Source organism: Ovis aries, chromosome X (assembly GCF_016772045.2).
Source record: "Ovis aries strain OAR_USU_Benz2616 breed Rambouillet chromosome X, ARS-UI_Ramb_v3.0, whole genome shotgun sequence".
Classification (NCBI taxonomy): Eukaryota; Metazoa; Chordata; class Mammalia; order Artiodactyla; family Bovidae; genus Ovis; species Ovis aries.
In genome coordinates, this window is record NC_056080.1 from 115,485,064 (window position 1) to 115,506,186 (window position 21,123).

At 42.2% G+C, this 21,123-nt stretch overlaps 1 long non-coding RNA gene across 2 annotated transcripts in view; it reads right to left on the reverse strand.

Annotated features, from left to right (window-relative positions):
- Window positions 1-11,840: 11,840 nt before the first annotated feature.
- The window catches only part of LOC105605611 (uncharacterized), a 75,325-nt gene continuing 66,042 nt past the window's right edge, over window positions 11,841-21,123 (reverse strand). For both annotated transcript variants that reach the window (XR_006058366.2, XR_009598814.1), the window contains one exon: window positions 11,841-14,971. This is a non-coding gene — a long non-coding RNA (uncharacterized LOC105605611). The remainder of the gene's footprint in view (window positions 14,972-21,123) is intronic.

A 21,123-nucleotide genomic window follows, 5' to 3' on the forward strand; every position in this document is an offset into this window, starting at 1 on the left:
TGATTCCAGCTTGTGTTTCTTCCAGTCCAGCATTTCTCATGATGTACTCTGCATAGAAGTTAAATAAGCAGGGTGACAATATACAGTCTTGACGTACTCCTTTTCCTATTTGGAACCAGTCGGTTGTTCCATGTCCAGTTCTAACTGTTGCTTCCTGACCTGCATACAGATTTCTCAAGAGGCAGGTCAGGTGGTCTGGTATTCCCATCTCTTGAAGAATTTTCCACAGTTGATTGTGATCCACACAGTCAAAGGCTTTGGCATAGTCAATAAAGCAGAAATAGATGTTTTTCTGGAACTCTCTTGCTTTTTCCATGATCCAGCGGATGTTGGCAATTTGATCTCTAGCTCCTCTGCCTTTTCTAAAACCAGCTTGAACATCTGGAAGTTCACGGTTCACGTATTGCTGAAGCCTGGCTTGGAGAATTTTGAGCATTACTTTACTAGCATGTGAGATGAGTGCAACTGTGCGGTAGTTTGAGCATCCTTTGGCATTGCCTTTCTTTGGGATTGGAATGAAAGCGGACTTTTTACAGTCCTGTGGCCACTGCTGAGTTTTCCAAATTTGCTGGCATATTGAGTGCAGCACTTTGACAGCATCATCTTTCAGGATTTGAAATAGCTCAACTGGAATTCCATCACCTCCACTAGCTTTGTTTGTAGTGATGCTTTCTAAGGCCCACTTGACTTCACATTCCAGGATGTCTGGCTCTAGATGAGTGATCACACCATCGCTCTCAAAGGCCGCATCTCCAAATACCATCACATTGGGGATTATGTTTCAACATATGAATTCAGGCAGAGCACACAGTCTGTAGCAGGGTTCCCAGCATTAATTATCTGCCTGCCTCTTCTGGCACCTGTGAGGTGGGACAGTCTGTGGGGCAGGTAAAGAAATTCATATGAAAGGGCCATGAGATGGATAATAACGAAAACCTCTTAATTCAAGAATTATATCCCTTTGACAAGTTTTAAAACTAGATATTCGTTATCCAAAATTGTCTTCCAGATGCAGATTTGGGATGTGCTTTGTTCCCTGGACCACCTTGACAAGTCAGCATCCCCTGGGTTGGCTTCCTTCCCTTACCTGTCATGGGTGGAGAGACAAGGAGAAGCCCAAGTCAGGCAGGCCTGCAGACTTGGAATAGAGATGCTCTCATTAGGTAGCCCCTCTGGGCAGCTGTGGGTTCCCATGGCTAACCATGAAGTTAGGAATGTTCAAACTGCAGGGAGCAATGGTGCAAAAGGTAACACCATCCACTCACCAGACTCCATGAGAGTTTTACATTGTATTTTCAAATCAAGACTGCCTTCAGGATGACACCAAATGGGTTTCTATTAAACACTGGAAAATGTTACCACAATGCTTCTCTTTCCTTCTTTGTTTAAACAATTCCATTGATATTCATTGGTGAACCAACTTAAACAAATCTACTCAAAACTTCTTCTCCTCTGCCCTTAATAATTGAAGTTCCTAGAACTTAATGAAGCTAAGGAGAGAGGAGAAATGGATGACTCTTTTTAGATGCAAATATTCCCTTTAGAGGGCTGGGTCCTTCAAACTTCCTTTTTTTTTTTTTTTGGCCAGGATTCCCTCCTAGCTAAGGTTAACCAGGAAAAAGCCTACGAATTGATCTGCCCCTTCTTTTCAGCTGACTCACAGCAAGTTTCCCACCTGAGCTCTGAGGATCCTCTCTGGGGCCCAGAGGAGAGAGCAGTCAGGGCTTGACTCCAGCTCCCCTCAACCGGGGCAACTGGGCATTCACCAGTTTTACCTAGTGAGCTTCGGGGATGATTTCATTGAAGAAAGGCTTTCCCGTCCTTAAAGTTGAAAAGTTTTAAAACGTTGACAAGTTTCATCTCTTTTAACAAATTTGTTGAGCATCTTCTCTGGACCAGGCACTTGACTCCCAGGTCTTCCCTTACATATGGTAGCACAGCTTTCCCCAGGCCGGCTAGGGGGCAAGGACTGGCCTCATGTCCTTCATCTCCTCCTCAGGGAACAACATGGAAACAGATTGTACTGAACATTGCAGTGGACATTCTGGCCCTAGATAGCAGTGAGCAGAGGGACAAGAGGAAAACCCAGCTGGTCTATGTCACACCTTTGCCCTGGATTGTTCACAGAGAGGGTGGGCAGTCCTACACTTGGGGTTAACAGTCCTACACTTGGGAAAGACTGGTAACAGCTCTGGAAGGGAAGAATCCAGCCCTAGCCAGGGAGCTGCAGTGAGGAATGAGCAACCCTCGCCCCAACCACCCCCACTCCCCCCCACACACACATTAGGGGTGGAAGCTTGGCCAAAGCGTTTACTTGTTCTTTAGTTGAGTTTCTCATTTTATAAACTGGGAGTGATCCATCAATGACATAGTTCTTACAGGAAAAAAAAAAAAAAGCATGGTGGACATTAAAGACATTGCCACGAAAAAGGCTGCCCCTGGCTAACCAGAGTAGTGAAAAAAATCCAGAGCTGAAAGAAACTTATATATCGGTCCTGGTTTCTCAAGTGCGGGACTGAGGGCTAGAGAAGGCAGGCGACTTGCTGCAGGTCACAATGGGAGTTTGTGACAGTGCCAAGATTGGAAGCTAGGGCTCTTGCCTCTTTGTTTAAAGTTCTTTCCATGTGACCAGAAAGCTTCCAAAGGACACAGAACACCTCCCAAATAAATAAGAAATGATTTCAGATTTCTGAATTACAAGATCTGCCATTCAACAAATATTTATTGAAGAGCTACTAGGTGCTAATGGAGCTGGCATTTTGGGGGGGGGGCAAGAAGAGAAAGGCAGGACACTGTTTTTATCCTCTGATAGCTAACTGAGGAAATAAGAGGCAAAGATTTGAAACAGTTAAGTAAAAATAACAAGCAGTATGTGAGAAGTGCCAAAATTGGGAGAACAGAGAGTCCAAGGGGGAGCTTGAGACAGAACGCAATGTCTCCCATCTCGTACCAAAGGTTCCTTTAAGCTGAGTTGAGAGGATTTAAACAGAAAGGTTAAAGACCACCTCACTGCTTAACTCAAGGGGGTTCCCTTCACACTGGGGGCCACTTGGCCAGAAGAACATAGAAGAAATCCAAGTAAGCCAGGTTGGTCAAGGCCCAGGAATTTGTATTTTTAAAGCCCACCCATGTGATTATGCTTAGCCGGGACTGAAGTTCACCCGTGTAAAGGATAATGCAGAATAAATTGGATAAGGGTACCCTGATCCTCTCCCTAGCTCATCTGCAGCTTCTCTGGGGGTAGGCACCAATAACTCTTGTCTACACTTTACTGAAGGGAAACCTGAGGGTCCAGGGACTTTCAACGACATGTTCAAAGTCATTCAGTAAGTAGGGGGCACTCAATTTCCTGCCAATCAATAGAAACAGGAAGACCACAATATACCGTCCCAAGGAAGATTTTGCTTCATTTCTCTGCAAGACAAGTTGGACCTGCTTGGTTAACCAGAGAGTTCATGGCCCAAAGTACAAAAAGGAGCAAGTCTCTGGAGCTGCCAGGTGTGCGGGATAGAGCCCAGGGTGAGGCCAGTTGCTGGGAGCTGGGAGTTCTAACTTTGCTGTGTGACTCAACCCAAGCCACTTCCCCTCTCTCTTTGTCCTTCACCTATTAATAACGATGCCCCACGTCACTGTTGGGATAGCTACCAGTGATGGAAAATGCACAGCGAGCTTTGTCCTGATGTGATTCCTGGGATCCACAGCCATCTGCTGACTGTTGTGAGTAAAATATGTGCTGGCTGCCTTCAGAGCAGAGGTATTTTCTTCCCCAAAAGAGAGAAGGCTAGAGGCCTGAAGCCAGACTCTGCCTCCTTGAGGGCACTGACCAATGTGAGGCTCTGGAGATCTTGGTAGAGAGCAGCCTAGTGTCAGGAGGAAAAAGAAAGAAAAGGCAGGTTATCTGGAGGAAAAGCAGCAAGCATTCATCAGCAGGAAAATATCAGAAGCCTTGGGCAGGACTGGGAAATGGTTAAAATCAAGGCTTGGATCTTCTTTTATAAATTGTGGTAAAATATACAAAATGCAAAATTGACCATTTTAGTTATTTTTAGGCATACAGTTCAGTATTAAGTTCATTCATATCTTTATGCAACCATTGGCACCACCCATCTCCAGAACATTTTTTTTCATTTTGCAAAGCCAGAAGTCTGTCCCCATTAAGTAACCACCCCATTCCCCACTCCCTCCAGCCCTGGCAACCACCATTTGACTTTCTGTCTCTGTGAATTTGACAACTCTCAGTATCTCAAGTAAGTGGAATCCTGTGGTATTTGTCCTTTGGGGACTGGCTTATTTCACTTAGTATAATGACCTCAATGTTTATTCATGTTGTAGCATGTGTCAAAATTTTCTTCCTTTTAAAGGCCAAAAATAATCTGTTGTATGTATATTCATTTATCCATCAGTGGACACTTGGATTATTTCCACATTTTGACTGTTGTAAATAATACTGCTATGAACATGAGTATCAAATATCTCTGAACACGAGTATCAAATATCTCCTCCAGACCGTGCTTTTACTTCCTTTGGATATATACCTAGAAGTGGAATTGCTGAATGCACAGTAATTCTATTTTTAATGTTTTTGAGGATCCACTATACTATTTTCCACGGTGGCTGCACCATTTTATATTCCTACCAGCAATGTATAAGGGTTCCAATTGCTCCATACCTTGCCAACATTTGTTATATTCTATTGTTTTCTTTTTATAATAGCCACCCTAGGGGGTATGAGGTGGCATAGCATTGCAATTTTGATTTGCATTTACCTAGTGATTAGTGGGAGAAGGCAATGGCACCCCACTCCAGTACTCTTGCCTGGAAAATCCCATGGCAGAGGAGCCTGGTAGGCTGCAGTCCATGGGGTCGCTAAGAGTCGGACACGACTGAGCAACTTCACTTTCACTTTTCACTTTCACACACTGGAGAAGGAAACGGCAACCCACTCCAGTATTCTTGCCTGGAGAATCACAGGGACGGGGAAGCCTGGTGGGCAGCTGTCTATGGGGTTGCACAGAGTTGGACACGACTGAAACGACTTAGCAGCAGCAGCAGCAGTGATTAGTGATTTGAGCATCTTTCCACGTGCTGATTGGCCATTTGTATATCTTCTTAGAAGACATGTCTATTAAGTCTTCCTATTTAAAAATAAGATTGTATGTGGCTGAATGAAATTTTGTCATTTGCAACAATGTGGATGGAATCAGAGGGTATTGTGATAAGTGAAATAAGTCAGACAGAAAGACGAGTACTGTATGATCTCACTTATATGTGGAATCTAAAAACTACCAACTAGTGAATATAACCAAAAAAAGCAGATTCACAGATATAGAGAATAAACTAGTGGTTACCAGTGAGGAAAGGGAAAGGAGGAAGGGCAACATAGGAGTAGGGGATCAAGGGGCACAAACTATTAGGTATAAAATAAGCTACAAGGACATATATAACACAACATAGGGAATATAGCCAATATTTTATAATAACAATAAATGAAAAATAATTTGTAAAAATTATGAATCACTGTATTGTACATCTGTAACATATAAAGGAGATCCAACCAGTCCATTCTGAAGGAGATCAGCCCTTGGATTTCCTTGGAAGGACTGATGCTAAAGCTGAAACTCCAATACTTTGGCCATCTCATGCAAAGTGTTGACTCATTGGAAAAGACTTTGATGCTGGGAGGGATTGGGGGCAGGAGGAGAAGGGGACGACAGAGGATGAGATGGCTGGATGGCATCACTGACTCAATGGACGTGAGTCTGAGTGAACTCCGGGAGTTGGTGATGGACAGGGAGGCTTGGCGTGTTGTGATTCATGGGGTCACAAAGAGTTGGACACGACTGAGTGACTGAACTGAACTGAACGTATAATGTATATCAACTATATCTCAATTTTAAAAAAAGAATGAAAAAAGCTGGGTTGTTTGTTGTTTTGTTGTTGAGTTTTAAGTGTTTTCTGTGTATTCTGGATATTAATCTCCTCTCAAATATGTGATTTGTAAATATTTTCTCCCATTCCATGGGCTGCTTCTCACTCCATTGATGGTGTCCTTATCTGAAACTTTGGCAGAACTGGGAGATGATTAGAACCAGGGTTTGGATCATGAACTCAAAGTTTCTGGATTCAAAATCTGGCTATTTGATATTGGGAAAGCTAATTAACCTCTTTGAGCTTGCCTTACTTTTTTCATCTGAAAAATGGGAATAATGCTTATAATAGCACCTAGCTTGCTATTGGATTGGCTAGAAAGTTCATTTGAGTTTTTCTGTAAAAATCTGAATGAACTTTCTGGCCAATCTAATATAATGAGGAATAAATGAGATCACATCTAAAATCTCACCACAGAATCTAGCCTAGATTAGCTGCTCAATAAGTGGTAACCTTTATTAGTTAGTATTGGGCATAATAAGGGACCAGGATGATGTAAGTGAAATCTGATATTAGTTATTATCAAATGGGTGAGTAGGCCAACAATATTAAATAACCAACCTGAACACCGTAATATTACATAATACTTATTAACACTGGTGTAGCAAGTTGCAGTTTATGAATCATTTCAACATACATCGTTCATTCAACTTGTCTTTGCTGGAAACATAATGATGAATAAGTCACAATCCTGCAGAGCTGAGTCGGAGAAAGCAAGGTAAAAGGTCATTTCAATCAGGGCCATGAGTGCCAAGGAGTCAGAAGCATGGGATGCTGGGGAGCACAGAGGAGCAGGTGAGTACTTCCCAGGTGGGTGGAATGGTTACTGGGTTCCACAGGACTACAGGGTTAGGGGGAGAACAGGGTGCTGGAGCAGGCTGAGTGTTCTAGCTAGAAGCAAAAGCTATGCAAAAACTGGAGGTGAGAGAGGCTGCCTCGTTGGGGAATAGCTACTAGTTTATTGTGGCTTGAGCCTGGAACTTAAGAGAGAGGAGCAGTGTGAGATAAGCCTGGAGAGATAGGTGCCAAAAAATAAAGGGCCTTGTAGACCAGGGCCAGGATTTGGGTCTTATCCTGAGAGTAATAAGAAGCTATTGAAGGGTTCTAAGCAGATTTGCCATGTAACTGGCTTTGAGTTTTAGAAAGCTAGATCTCTTTGGCCGCAGTGTGTAGAGCAGAATGTAAAGGAGGCGGCCTGGGGCAGACCAGGTAGAAAGATGAACTGAAGAAGGAACCACAAGGGCAGAGAGAAGTGGGGGGTTCAAAAGACATTTAGAATAACATGGAGCAGATGTAGGGACTGATGGGATGACCTCAATTGACTGGAAATAACTCTGGTATTAGCATCATTCCTTCATTTGAGATGAGCAGCAGAGGCTGAAGAAGGTGAAATAATTTGTACGAGGTCCCAGAGCCAGAAAGAATCTTATCAGGACTCTGACTTTCCACCCTGACATCTCCTGTTCACTCCTCCCAAATATGCTGTTAGATGAGTCCCTAGATCTTTATGTATAAATCCCCTTGCAGGAACTCAAGTCCTGTTTCCCCATTGACTGCTTTGCAGCATATAATCCTCTCAGAGGCACTTTATCTGAGTTTTTCATTGGTTGTCAATGTCCTAAGGCTTCACACCTCTGAGCTTTAAGACATATTCTTTTCCTTCCATTCCACTTAGTGTTTAAACCTCAGCCTGGAAGCAAACCCTGACCAAATCCCAGGGAGGCTCAGATGAAGAGTCCAGGACTCAGAAAGAGTGAGCCCAAGTCCTAGGCTTAGCCATGAATTAGCTATGGGATAGAATGAGTCACTTTCTTTCTACAAACACCTATTTGAAAACCCAGGGGAAGAGAACAAGCAAATGCATAGTCATTCAGATTCAATAACTGTGGAATCTCTTTAAATAAACATTCCTTTAAATTGTGAAAAACCACTCTGTCATGAATGTTGGGTCAAGTGGGTTTCTAACCCCATAATATGCTCATAGATATTAGGGATTTGCCCTGAAACCCAACTGTTTGCTCAGCAGGGCCTATGTCCCTGCTCTGTACTTGCTGAGCATGGTGTTATCAGACTTAAACTGCCGACCAAGATGTATGGGAATGTTTGGTTCTCTCTCAGACACTTGTACTGGCTAAGATTTTTTTTTTTTTTTTTGGTTGGGGGAAGTGAAATTCTTTGTTATAAAGCCAGCAGGAAGAGGAAAAATGAAGAAGGTGAGTTTACAGTTTATGGAAAAAGCCTACCCGGCACTATGCCTATCCTGAGGCATGGGGGAGGAGCAGTGTCTATGAATGGCGGGACCCTCTCCACCCAGTGAGATGACACAATTATTCTTGCTTCAAACCCCACAAGCTAGGGGAGCCTGTGAGTGTAAAGGGGCCATTGGCAGTGATAACTCAGCCAGGACCAGGGCCCCTCAGGGCCGAACTTCTGCTCAGCAGGAAGGATGGAGCCCTGACACTCCACCTCACTCCCAGGGGTAGGGGTGGGCTCCAGGCCACAGGCCTGGGCAGTGACCCCCTTGAGATGTGCAGGCCAGGTCGAGTCCAGAGACTCCTGCAGGCCTGCTGGCTCCCTGCCTTCTTCAGTTTCTGTGAACAGAGGAGGGGCTGGGACTCAGCACCCTGTGCTCTCTACCCCAGGGCTTTCGTCTCTCCTAGGGAGATGGCACCCCTGTGTCGGTGCTTCTCTTCGGTGAGCACCCACAGCCCGGTCTGGCCGTGACACGTGGCCTAGGAGGCCAATGACAGCACAAGTCACTCCCTGTGGGCGTGGGGTGGGGCCTCACCTGGGGGCGCAGGCCCTCGTTGTACCCACCACCACAGCACGAGCATCACACCTGGCTACAGGTACGGAAACCTCCCGGGAGGCCTTGCAGAGGAGCCAAAGCGAGATGGGAAGAGGGCGGGAAGACCCTCCGGAGACAGTCAGGCCTGGCAGGTAGAAGAGAAGCACCATTGACAGAGAGACGGATTCAAAAGCCCCGTGATTCAGTCAACAGACACCTTCCTGTGCAAACTCCGTCAGGGGGCGGGGGGGGGGGGGCGTCGCAAATTTGAAGAAGGTCTGGACAATCCCCCTAAAGGGCCTGTGCTTTTCCAGGGGAGCCAAACAGTGTCCACACATCTCAGTGCAACCAGGAGAGCCTGTGGGGGTTGCAGGGGGAGCAGATACAGAAGAGAAGGCTTCCTGGAGGGGTGGGCCTGGGGCTGGGCTGTAAAGGAGAGCTCAGGACTGATCAGGGAGTGTGCCCTGCCATGCCCGCCAGGAAGCAGAGACCTCTTCCAGCTGTTGTGGCCCTGGGTCCTTCCCCTGTTTCTCCTTTCCCGACTCTGATGATGGATCTGCAAAAGGAAAGGATGTGGCCACTTCTGTTGACCAGTGGGGAGTAGGGCGGGGAAAGCAAGCACCTTCCCTTAAGGAAATCTGTCATCGATGTCCAAGTGTCTTCCCCTCTAGACCACGAATTAGGGCAAGTCACAAATCCTGGATATCTGTCAATCCCCAGCCCCCAGGACAACTCCCAATATACAGTAAGTGCTCAGTAGATGCTTAGTGAATGGCTGAATAGCTAGGGTCTGGAACATTTGTCTTGTAACTTCAAGTGGACAACCCAGCTTTTCATGACCTGAGAAGACACTTGTTTTCCTATAATAACCCTCTTCCTTCCCCCACCCCAAGACTCAGGCTTTTATTATAGCCAAGGAGACTCTGAGACATCATGTGCACTTTAACACAAGCCCTGCAGAAACAACATCCTGCCTTTCTGGTCAGGGGTTGCTACCATCTTTTCAAACTCAAGCTCTCCATCCTCTTGGAAGACTTCCCTAAGAAAAGCCCTCACACAATGACCCCTCCTACCTCTCCTGGCTACACAGTTGAGTGAGTCATTCATTATATTATCGGTAAATGTGTTTGAATCATAGAGATGTTTCATGTGCGGCCTTTTCTCCCAAAGAGATGGGGAACCTCTTGGTGAGTCAGATGGTAGCCCCTGCTTTTCTGTGCCCAGGAATGTTTCCCAAAATGTAATGCACACAGTCAGTTCAGTCGCTCAGTCGTGTCCAACTCTTTGCAGCACATCAAGCCTCCCTGTTCATCACCAACTCCCGGAGTCTACCCAAACCCATGTCCATCAAGTCGGTGATGCCATCCAACCATCTCATCCTCTGTCATCCCCTTCTCCTCCTGCCCTCAAACTTTCCCAGCATCAGGGTCTTTTCAAATGAGTCAGCTCTTCCCATCAGGTGGCCAAAGTACTGGAGTTTCAGCTTCAACATCAGTCCTTCCAATGAACACCCAGGACTGATCTCCTTTAGGATGGACTGGTTGGATCTCTTTGCAGTTCAAGGGACTCTCAAGAGTCTTCTCCAACACCACAGTTCAAAACCATCAATTCTTCAGTGCTCAGCTTTGTTTATAGTCCAACACTCACATCCATAAATGACTATGGGAAAAACCATAGCTTTGACTAAATGGACATTTGTTGCAAAGTGATGTTTCTGCTTTTTAATATGCTGTCTAGGTTGGCTATAACTTTCCTTCCAAAGAGTAAGCATCTTTTAATTTCATGGCTGCAATCACCATCTGCAATGATTTTGGGGCCCCCCAAAATAAAGTCTGCCACTGTTTCCACTGTTTCCCATCTATTTCCCATGAAGTGATGGGACCAGATGCCATGATCTTTGTTTTCTGAATGTTGAGCTTTAAGCCAACTTTTTCACTCTCCTCTTTCACTTTCATCAAGAGGCTTTTTAGTTCCTCTTCACCTTCTGCCATAAGGGTGGTGTCATCTGCATATCTGAGGTTACTGATATTTCTCCCAGAAATCTTGATTCCAGCTTGTGCTTCCTCCAGCCCAGCGTGTCTCATGATGTACTCTGCATAGAAGTTAAATAAGCAGGGTGACAATATACAGCCTTGACGTACTCCTTTTCCTATTTGGAACCAGACTGTTGTTCCATGTACAGTTCTAACTGTTGCTTCTGTTGCTAACTGTTGCTAGTGGAGGTGATGGAATTCCAGTTGAGCTATTTCAAATCCTGAAAGATGATGCTGTCAAAGTGCTGCACTCAATATGCCAGCAAATTTGGAAAACTCAGCAGTGGCCACAGGACTGTAAAAAGTCCGCTTTCATTTCAGTCCCAAAGAAAGGCAATGCCAAAGAATGCTCAAACTACCGCACAATTGCACTCATCTCACATGCTAGTAAAGTGATGCTTAAAATTCTGCAAGCCAGGCTTCAGCAATACGTGAACCGTGAAGTTCCAGATGTTCAATCTGGTTTTAGTAAAGGCAGAAGAACCAGAGATCAAATTGCCAACATCCAATGGATCATCGAGAAAGCAAGAGAGTTCTAGAAAAACATCTATTTCTGCTTTATTGACTATGCCAAAGCCTTTGACTGTGTGGATCACAATCAACTGGAAAATGCACACAGGTGTGCAGTAAATACTTGCTGATTGAAGGGAAGGCAGAAAACTGATTGGACGTTTTAGGGATCCACAAGGCCCAGACATTCACTTGGACTGGGTAACTAACCTTGAGAACCTTCAGCTCTCAAGTTGCTCTAGAAGCTGCAGAGGTGAGAAACAATCCTGTTTCAACTTCAGATTGAGAGATCAGGAAATCCTGGTTATAGATCTGATTCTGCCACTAACTAGTATGAACTTTGGTAAGCCAGTTAGCTGCTTTTGTCCTCAGTTTCCTCAATTAAAAAATAGGGAGATTGCTACAATCTAGCTAAGACAGCACGGCAGAATTTGTATGTACCCTCCCGCATGAAACAACCGAGAAAAAAAAATCCAGACAGTATGAAGCAACAATTTTCAAAACACTATATATTAGGCAACAAAGAACAGTGATCATAGAGAGATGGAAAGCAAATGAGATGAGCCCTATGAATGACCAGCTTATTTTTAAAACAACTTTATTGAGATATAATTCATATCCATAAACATTATAATTAATTATAATTCACATTCATCCATTTCACTTATACAATTCAATGGTTTTTAGTCTATTCACCAACATGTGTGATCATCACTAATGTTAGAACATTTTCATCACCTCAGAAAGAAATCTCATAGCCTTTAGTTTTCTATTCCCTATTCCCTCCAGCCCTAAGCAACTACCAATCTACTTTCTGTCTATAGATTTCCTTATTCTGGACATTTCAAATAAATGGAATCATATAATATGTGGTCTTTTGTAACTGGCTTCTTTGACTCAGTATAATGTTTTCCAAGATGCATCCATGTTGTAGCCTGTATCAGTAAGCACTTTGTTCCTTTTATGGCCAAACAATGTTCCATCGTATGGATATAGCACTTTAATTTATGCATTCATCAGTTAATGGACATTTGGGTTGTTTGGGGCTTCCCAGGTGGCGCCAGTAGTAAAGAATCCATCTGCCAATGCAGGAGACGCAAGAGACACAGGTTCAATCCCTGGGTCAGTAGGATCCCCTGGAGTAGGATATGACAACCCACTCCAGTGTTCTTGCTTGGAAAATTCCATGGACAGAGGAGCCTGGCAGGCTACAGTCCATGGGGTCACAAAGAGTCGGAGAGGACTGAACTATTGAGCACACACACACATACCTACCTTTTGGTTATTATGAATAATGCTGCTATACACAAGGTTTTTTGTGGGCATATATTTTCCTTTCTCTTGGAAGGAAGATATTCTTCAATTCTTGGAGGAGAATTATTGGATTTTTTTTTAACTGAAGGATAAATGCTTTACAGAATTGTGTTGGTTTCTGCCAAACATCAACATGAATCAGCCACAGGTATTCATATGTCCCCTCCCTGTTCTTTGTTTTCAAGATTCCTTTGACTATTCTGTGTCACATGCAATTCCTTGTGAATTTTAAAATCAGCTTGCCATTTGCTAAAGAGAAGCCAGCTGAGATTCTTATATAGATTGCATCAAATCCATAAATCAATTTGGAAAGAACTGCCATCTTAATAATATTGTCTTCCAATCCATGAGCATAGAATGTGTTCCCAAATAATTTCTTTCAATAGTGTCTTGTAATTTTCAGGGTATAAGTTGTATATTCCTTCTCTTAGCTTTATTCCTAAATATTTCATTCTTTTTGATGCTACTGTAAATTAAACTGTCTTTGCAATCTTCTTGGATTGTTCATTGTAAGTATACAGACACACAATTGATTATTGTATATTGATCCTGTATTCTGCAATCATGCTGAACTTTTTAGTTAGTTATAATAGGTGTTTTGTTTTCTTTGCAGATTCCTTGAGATTTTCTACATACAAGATCATGTCATCTGCATATAGAGATAATGTTACTTTTCCCTTTCCAATGTGGCTGCCTTTTATTTCTTTTTTCCCACCTACTTTCCCTGGATAGAATTCCATTAAATTGTTGAGCTGCAGACATTGTTTTGTTTCTAAGTGTAAGGGTATAAAGCACCTATACTTTCCCCATTAAGTAGATTAGCTGTGGGTCATAGAAGTCCTTTGTCAAGGTGAGAAAGTTCTTTTCTATCTCTAGTTTGTTGAGTGTTTCTATCATAAAAGGCTATTGGATTTTGTCAAATTCTTTTTTTTAATCTATTGAGATGATCATGTGATTCTGTTTTTTATTCAATCATTACAATATACTACATTAACTTATTTTCAGATGTTAAACCAACTGTATATTCCTAGGATAAATCCCACTTTTCATAGTGCATAAGTGAAGTGAAGTGAAGTGAAGTCACTCAGTCGTGTCCGACTCTTTGCGACCCCATGGACTGTAGGCTACCAGGCTCCTCAGTCCATGGGATTTTCCAGGCAAGAGTACTGGAGTGGGTTGCCATTTCCTTCTCCATAAGTCTTTTAGATATTGTCAGATTCAGTTTGCTAGTATTTTGTTGAGGATTTTTGTACCTATAGTCATAAAAGACAATAATCTATAATTTTCTTTCCTTGTGATGTCTTTGGTTTTGGCATAAGGGTAATACTGTAATCCTGAATATTCACTGAAAGGGCTAATACTGAAGCTGAAGCACCAATACTTTGGTCACCTGATGCAAAGAACCAACTCAGTGGAAAAGACCCTGACGCTGGGAAAGATTGAAGGGAGGAGAAGTGGACAACAGAGGATGAGATGGTTGGATGGCATTACCAATTCAATGGACATGAGTTTGAGCAAACTCTGAGAGATGAAGAATAGTGAAGCCTGGCATGTTGCAGTCCACAGGGTTGCAAAGAGTCAGACACGACTGAGTGACTGAACAACAATATATATATACACATGTATCTATATAGTAATTGTATTACATGTTCTTAATTGTAAAAGTAATTGTATTACATGTATATACATACTATATATATAGTAATGTATATATATATGCATATATATATATATATAATGTGTGAACAGGCATACATAGAAATGATACATGCAAATGTAGCATATATATAAACACATGTATGGGAATGTTAAGATTTTCCCTGGTGGCTCAGATGGTAAAGAGTCTGCATGCAATGCAGGAGACCTAAGTTCAATCCCTGGGTCAGGAAGATACCCTGGAGAAGGAAATGGCAACCCACTCTAGTATTCTTGCTTGGAAAATCCCATGGACAGAGGAGCCTGGCAGGCTACACTCCATTGGGTCATAAAGAGTCAGACACAACTGAGTGACTAACACACATGAGGATGATAGCACACTTAGCATAGTGGTTATCTCTTGGGAGGTATATTAGTACGTAGTATAACCAATTACTCCCAAAACTTAGCTGCTTAAAACACACTTTCAGGAATCCAGGCATGGCTTAGCTAGGTCATCTGCATCAGGGCCTCTCACAAGCCTGCAATCAAGGCACTGGCCAGGGATGCTGCTTCACCTGAAGGCTCTACTGAGAAGTATCTGCTTCCAAGTTCAGTCACATGGTTGTTTGCAGGATTCCGTTTTTCATACACTGTTGGACAAAGGATTCAGTTCCTCATAAGCTGTTGGCCGCAGGCCTCCTTGAGTCTCTGGCATGTGGGTCTCCCCATACAGCACGTGGAAATACGGCATCAAGCTTCACTAAAGTAAGAGGGCAAAAGAGAGTGCCAGTGGGATGAAAGTCACAATCTTCTGTAACCTAATCACAGAAGTGCCATCCCATCATTTTGCCATATTCTCTACATTAGAATAAAGTCACTAAGTCCAACCTAATTAGAGATTTCTCTGAAGATAACATACAGATGGCCAAGAGGCACATGAAAAGATGCTCAACATTGCTAATTATTAGAGAAATGCATATCAAAACTATGAAGTAGCACCTCACACTGGTCAGAATGGCTATTATCAAAAAGCCTATAAATAATAAGTGCTAGAGAGGATATAGAGAAAAGGAAACCCTTCTACACGGTGAGAATGTAAATTGGTATAGCCACTATGGAAAACAATCTGGAGGTTCCTTAAAAAACTAAAAATAGAACTACCATATCTAGCAATCCCACTCCTGGGCATATGTCTGGAAAAGACGAAGACTCTAATTCAAAAAGATACATGCACCTCAGTGTTCACTGCAGCACCATTTACAATAGCAAAGACATGGACATCTTAGTGTTCATTGACAGGTGAACAGATAAAGAAGATGTGGTATATGTGTGTATACACACACATATGTACAATGGAATATAACTCAACCACAAGAAAAATGAAATACTTCCATTTGCATATCATACTAAGTGAAATAAGTCAGGCAGAGGAAGACAAATACATAATATAATTTATATGTGGAATGTGAAAAAAACAAATCAACTTATTTACAGAACAGAAACAGACTCAAAGACATAGAAAATAAACTTATGGTTACCAAAGGGGAAAGAGTAGGGGAGGGATAAATTAGGAGTATGGAACTAATAGATACACATCAATGTACATAAAATAAACAACAGGATTTGCTGTATAGCACAGGGAACTATATTAAATATCTTGTAGTAACCTATAATGAAAAATAATCTGAAGCTGTACACCTGAAACTAATACAATACTATTGATCAACTATAGTTAAATAAATAGATTTAAAAAAATAAAAGCAGTATAGCTTTCCTGGTGGCTCAGTGGTAAAGAATCCATCTGCCAGTGTGCAGGAGACAAGGGTTTGATCCCTGGTCTGGGAACATCCCACATACCACAGAGCATCTAAGTCTATTGTTTCAACTATTAAGCCCATGCTCTAGACCCAGGGGCTGCAACTACTGAGCCCATGTGCCGCAACTATTGAAGCCCAAGTGCCCTAGAGCCTGTGCTCCACAATAAGAGAAGCCCCCACTCCTTGCAATTAGAGAAAGCCCGGGCAGCAACAAAGACCCAGCACAGGCAAAAATAAGTAAGATAAATAAAAAAGTAGTGCACCAGGAATTATAGCAGCCATAGTTGGTGAAAAATTCATTTTCTCTACCCTTAGGAAGTTCCAGGTAAGGTTGGAAACTCTTGGCATCATTTGTATTCAATAAGGGTGTTAATCATACACATGCTCAGAATGCAGATTTTCTGGCCAACATCAATACACTTTATGATTGCTCTACTCTATGAGCTACAGAGCAGAATAAAATCCTTCACTTTAGGACCAACAGTTTGGAGGAAATAGCCTTTGGAGGAAAATGAAGATGACAGCTGTATGCTCATTCTGTACAACTTGGAATGGTATGTTGCCCATTCTCCAAATAGTAATTACAAACTTTAAGCAGGAAATTCAGTTCAACCTAGCAAATCTGGAACAAACACCAAGTATAGCATGTGGCGGCTCCAGTGACGACTGCCATATTCTCTCTCCCTTTCTTAAGAAAACACATCTGTGGCTCCATCACAGTTCTCTTAAGAACTGGTAAGGGAATCTCACCTTTCTCTCTTGTGAAAGAGAAACCTTTCAGTACACACCCCACCCATTGCTTGCCCCTTGGGCACAGAAGCACAGAACATGCCATTTTGGAAAGGTTGCAGGCCTGTGCTCTTTTTCTTTGCAATTACTTTAATTCCCCCAAATAATCCTTTGACTTTCCAATTCTCAGAAGAGAAACTGAAAAGATGAGGAGAGGGCAGAAACATCTAACCACACTGTCTCATACTATGCTTACGACCTCAAGCCCATATCTTCACAAAGTGAAGCTTTTGCAGAATTCATAATTGAGGGCCTTAAACAGGCGTTGAGAGAGTTTTAAAGCACTTCTTAAAATTCCCAGAAATAGGATTTACCAAATGTTCAAAAATAATTATGATGAATCACAATCGTGAAGAAACAGTTTTCCATCTTTATTACAAAGTTATTTTTAAAGTGTTTCTTCATGAATCATACAAAATAACTGATTGCAACACAAACTGTCATCTTCATAACTATTTCTGAGAGGGGGAAACTCTGGTTTAAAAAAAAAGGCAATCAATATTTTAATTGAAAAAACTAATTTCTGAACCATAAAAAGTGATACAGTAATGAAACAATGGACTCCTCAAGTGTAAATTATCTCATTATTTAATGTTACTATTCTTAAATTTTGATGCAATTCTAATCCAGAGTAAATCACTAAACTCTCTTGGTAAAAAGGCAAATTCTTCCAGACTATTCAGTTCTTTCAGGATCAGAGCAATACTATGTGTTAGTTTTTGAAATGGGAACTGTAAACAGAGAGATATATTGATGATAGAGTCTATGAATTCTCTGTCCAGACAGGTTTCTATTCGGAGTGAAGGGATGAGCACTAAATACTTTCACAGGGACTGACACTGCAAACCATTCTTTTGTGTGTGTGTGTGTGTGTGTTTTTAAAGGGGGAAGCATTTTAGTAAAAAGTATGATCTCTACTCTCAGGTCCTTCTGTTCTCATCACTACTATGAATATCAAGCATCTGGTTGTACTGACACTCTTATTCTCAGGACACAATGTTCTGAATGAAGTGGAGGGTGTTCGGCACTTATAGAACTGTACTGAGATGTTCTCCCTACTAGAGCCCTCTTCGTGTCAGCTGTTCCTCCCATCATGACCATTGGCATTTCTGAGAGCACCTATCAAATTTTATTATGACATAAATTATACATCGTATTTCCTATTAGACTGTGAACTTCCTGAAGGTAGGGATATGTCTTTTAAGTATTACCTTAAGTGTTTTCTAACACAATGCCTCAAACATTGTTATGATGATAATAACAACTCATTGTGCCCTTACTATGTGTTATTGTTCAGCCTCTAAGTTGTGTCCAACTCTTTGCGACCCCATGGACTGCAGCACGCCAGGCTCCTTTGTCCATCACTATCTCCCAGAGTCTGCTCAAACTCATGTCCATTGAGTTGATGATGCCATCCAACCATCTTATCCTCTGTCACCCACTGCTCCTCTTGCCCTCAATCTTTCCCAGCATCAGAATCTTTTCCAATGAGTCAGTTCTTTGCATCAAGTGGCCAAAGTATTGGAGCTTCAGCTTCAGCATCAGTTCTTCCAATGAATATTCAGGGTTGATTTCCTTTAGGATTCACTGGTTTGATCTCCTTGCTGTCCAAGGAACTCTCAAGAGTCTTCTCCAACACTACAATTCAAAAGCATTGGTTCTTCAGTGTTCAGCCTTCTTTATGGTCCAACTCTCACATCCATACATGACTGACTACTGGAAAAACCATAGCTTTAACAAGACAGACCTTTGTCGTCAAAGTGATGTCTCTGCTTTTTTAATATGCTGTCTAGGTTTGTCATAGCTTTTCTTCGAAGGAGCAAGTGTCTTTTAATTTTGTGGCTGCAGTCACCATCCACAGTGATTTTGGAGCACAAAAAAACAAGCCCTTATTATGTAACAGGTCCTGCATTCTAAGCACTTTATGTGCTTTGATTAACTCAACTGATTTGTCACAGTGACCCTATGTGGGAAGGACTATCCTGATTTTACAAATGAGGAAACAACAGGTTGAGTAACTTGTCCAAGACTATACAGGTAACTTAGGTACAGACACAGGATTAGAACCCAAGCAGTCCAGCTCCAGAGTAATGCTCTTAACCTCTAAATAGTGCACTCTGCTCCCTAGAGTAGATGTTCAATAATTTTCAAGAGAAATATTTGAGTTTTCTCTAAACACATTTTAAACTCAAACATATAAATGAACTGGTCTTTCAAAGATACTGCCCTGGGACGCTTCTATTGCTCAAAACCTTTTGTAATCCCTTCTTTGGAATTGTTTTCAAAGCCAGTTTATGAATTTCAGAAGAAAAGTAATCAATACATTGTGATCACTGGTCATTTTAACTAAAGACATTGTCATTCAGTATGATGAATACCTTATTTTCCCAACAAATAACAAAGATACACTGATCCAAGCAGGGCTTGCTCTGTTCTTGAGGCTTACCTGCCCTTAAAAACCAAACAACCCCAGGATCACACAAAACTGTCCTCAGAGAGAGAAAAAGGGGCTTAGGAGGTGGGTAAGTACTGCTCACCATGGGTGGGCTCAGTGCTTAAAGATGAGAGATGGAAGAAAGTGCTATGGATACCCAAGTTGCATGCAGAGGCAAGAGTTTGAAGGCTCTCTTCTCTGTAATGCTCATTGGCCAGGTGGCCTAACCCTAATTTTGTGAAACCTTTGAAGAATGCAAGATAAGGGACACATAATGAGGAAGCTCAAGTGAGGTATGCGATGCTGCCTAGGAAGAACAGGCCTTTCTGGGATTTGAGAGTGAAACCATCATGAGTCAGAGGACACAATGGACACTCAGGAGACAGGACCACCTGCTCAGCAAAGAGCACCAAAGGCAAACTTGATCTGTTTCACAGGTCTGTCTAGAGCTGGGCCCAGTGAGCTCAAAAAGTAGGGGGCAAGAGATGGTAGGATGGAAAAAATATTTGCTCATGTACCATTTATTTATCCATTGAGCACATGAAATGTTTAAAGAAATGTGAGAGACAGCTGGAGGAGCTGCAGAAAAGAAAGTAATACAGTTCCTGCCCTCAAGCAGTCTGTGATCCCAAGGGACTCCAAGGCTGTGCAGAACTTCTGTCTTATTGCTAAGATATAGAACAGTGAGAGATGTCTTCTCTAGACTTGCCACATCCTCTCTCTAGCACTACCATCCCTGGGGGTGGAAGGTGACAGAAATCTTCTCTGGAAAGTTCCCTCTCAGTCTTACAACTCTACTTAAGAGGCTGAGAATCAGTGGGGTTTTTTTTTGTTGTTGGCTTTTGTTTGTTTGGGCCGTACCACACTTCTTGCAAGATCTTAGTTCCCCAGCCCAGGATTGAACCCATGCCTTAGGCAGTGAAAGTACACAGTCCTAACCACTGGATCACCAGGGAATCCCCAGAACCTGCGTTTTCAAGCATGGCCTCAGAATCCTTTAGATTTTACAAAGGATGTAGGAATAGTCTTTCAAAAGATTTCCCTATGTGTTCCTAGTTCATTGGAAAATTTATTATTTTTTAAAATATAAATCTATTTATTTTAATTGGAGGCTAATTACTTTACAGTATTGTATTGGTGTTGCCATACATCAACATGATTTATGTGTCAACTTGACTGACCTAAGGGGTGCTCAGATTAAACATCATTTCTGGGTGTGTCTATGAGGGTGTTTCTGGATGAGATTAACATTTGAATTGGTGGACTCAGGAAAGGAGACTGACCTCCCCAATGTGGGCATCATCAAATCCATCAAGGGCCTGAATAGAACACCAGGTACAAGGAGGCACTCATCCCTTTTGCTTCTTGTATGCTTGACTGAGCTGGGACATTGATCTTCTGCCCCTGTACTGAGATTCACAGCACTGGCTTCCCTGCTTCTCAGGCCTTCGGACTTGGACTGGAATTCATCCATTCTCTAAGAATTACACCACTGGCTTTCCTGAGCCTCCAGTTTGCAGACAGCAGATCTTGTGACTTCTTACTTCCATAATATTGTGAACCAATTCCTCATTATATTATATACACACACATATCTATCTATCTATCTTATTGGTTCTATTTTTCTGGACTAATAGAATTTGCCTGACTAATACATTTGCCTATTGTATAAGGTAGTGTCATTCAAACGTTTTTTTCTTATTAGGAGTTGAATTCATTTTGTAAACACATTTCACAGAGAAAATCCACACTTAAAACATAAAACAGAACAACTCTGACTAAGGTAGGGTGAGGTCTAAAGCCTCCACTTCTCAGCTCTTTCATCTATTACTGATAATAACTCTCAGCAAGCTAGGAATACAAAGGAACTTC